The sequence below is a fragment of the Apodemus sylvaticus genome, chromosome 15 (genome assembly GCF_947179515.1).
Source record: "Apodemus sylvaticus chromosome 15, mApoSyl1.1, whole genome shotgun sequence".
NCBI classification, from domain to species: Eukaryota; Metazoa; Chordata; class Mammalia; order Rodentia; family Muridae; genus Apodemus; species Apodemus sylvaticus.
This window is the reverse complement of record NC_067486.1, coordinates 20,290,275-20,292,471: the sequence shown is the minus strand read 5'-3', so window position 1 is coordinate 20,292,471 and position 2,197 is coordinate 20,290,275. Positions and strand designations below refer to the sequence as shown.

At 49.2% G+C, this 2,197-nt stretch overlaps 1 pseudogene; it reads left to right on the top strand.

The window, feature by feature from the left end:
- Nucleotides 1–773: 773 nt before the first annotated feature.
- On the top strand, nucleotides 774–898 carry LOC127666402 (uncharacterized; annotated as a pseudogene).
- The last annotated feature ends 1,299 nt before the right edge of the window (nucleotides 899–2,197 follow it).

Genomic DNA, 2,197 nt, shown 5'->3' with positions numbered 1-2,197 from the left:
TGAGGAACTGTGTTAAAGGCTGAGAACCACTGGTCTAGACTTAGTGCTAAATCCACCTTAACTCTAGCAATGGTTAGTCGAGTTTTGTCTTTACGGTCTCTATTCCTTAACTGACTCACTGTTTTCCTTGGAAAGAGTCCTATCTCTAATTAGAGAGTGACAAAGAAGGGTAATAAAGGAAAAGCTCAATGGGCCATTAGGAAAATGTCACGAATGCCATTGTTTTGGAAACCACTTCATTTGAGAGGGTTGTCATTATTATTATTATTATTATTATTATTATTATTATTATTATATATTATGCCTATGTATTGATTATACATAGTGGACATAGTGTCACACTTTCATATATGGATATATTTTTCCCATATCCATCCCCTTGCTTCCCTAAATGAGAAGTTTTTAACAGAAGACAAGATGGTGTGTCTCTTGGTTTGCTGCTGGACATAAAACCAGTACTTCATGCAGAAAAATCATGAGCTCTGCTCGCTCACACGACATGGCTGAAACCACAAGACACAAAGGCCCATGAGGACTCAGATCTTTCCTGACAACCAATAGGCTGTTGTGTTACAGAATACAAACTATTAGCCGAATGCAACAGCACAAATCTGGAATCCCAGCACTAAGGAGGCAGAGGCAGGCAGATCTCTGTGAGCCCCAGGCTAGTCAGGGTAACACAGCAAGACCCTGGGGTTTAGGGGTTTTGGTTTTTGTTTCTTTGTTGTTGTTGTTTTAGAAAAAAAAAAAAGAAAGAAAGAAACAAACAAAACTCTGTCCTGTTGCTGGGGTGGCTATTCTGTCACATGAGTGTCAGTAGGTGACAGAGAAGAGAGAAACTACACCTATAGTCAGTGTTCTGACCTGTGAACACTTGAGTGATTACTAGCCTAACACTCCCTGGGGAAAGAAAAAAAAAAGTGTGAGCCTGACTACCAGTCCAGTGCAGGAAGGAAAGCAAGATAGAGACTTAGGGGAAAAAAACCACACCTGGAACCATGGGGACCTTGGTAGGAGTGAACTTGAGACAGACAGACGTCCCTCACATGAGGCCACTCCTGTAGGTTGGAGTAAGGAGCTAGCCCAAGATGACCACCAGACCACCAGTGCTGTGAGACCTAGACAGGGAGCTAGCCTGGGATGAGCACCGGTCTGGCACCACTCAGGCCTGGAGAAACAGCCCTTGCCTGAGCTAACCCGTGCCTAGTGCCGGAATACACAGGCAGGGCATAGCACTAGTGAGGCCACCTCTGAGACGATCCCAGACACTCAGAGACCCCTGTGTCGCTAAGAGGAGCTAGTAAATGAAGAAATAGAAGAGAGAGAAACAGAAGGATGCGGGTGCAGTGAAGAGGCAGAACTGGAGGCTCGAGGTTATTGAGGAACAGCTGGATGTGAGTACCCAGTGATGCCACCGGGGTCCGTGCTACCACAGGAATAGCATCCAGGTCCGGGTTCCTGCAGCAGCAGGAGTCTGTTACCTACCACCGAAGGCCAAGTGAATGTCCCTGGTCCGGGTTAGTGCCCAGGCACGTGTTGATGTCTGTGGGCTGTGCAGAATGGGCCCTGCTCCTTACCTCGGCATCATGGGAGAGCTGGTCCTGCCCCTAACCAGCAGCGACACTCAGGAGAGCAGCCTGCACAGTGCTGGAGTGGCAGGGGAGCCAGCCTGGGGGTGAAGGTGGGAAAGCTAGCAACTCCGCTCATCTCCCGCGAGGGCTGGGGGGCGTGGCATGAACAAGGGAGAGATGCTCTCCTCCCTCCTTGCTCCTCGACATCAGTGGCAAGTGGGAGACCTGGGTCTGAGGTCCTAAGAGAGAGCTGTCCCTGCCTCTCATCTGCTGTTTTGGAGAACAGGCCAAGCATCTCACCTAAGCAGCAGGGTAGAGCGGGCTCCGGAATTGAGGGTGGGGGTGGATTACTGGTGACCCAGCTCTAGAGTCTAACAGCGGGAGAGCCAGGAGGCTGACCTGCTCAGATACTTCTCAGACCCAGACCCAGGGCACTGAATTGGCATACATTAACATCTACCACACTGATGAATTGCTGGAATACATGAAGAGGTTTGTCCTACAGACCCAAAACTACAGGATCTCCATGACGCAGGGCAGCAACAGGATATCCCAGAGGAGTCCCAGTGAGGTTCCTGTACTGATAGAGTAGCAGAAGCCAGAGGTCTTGTACCATTCCAACGAGT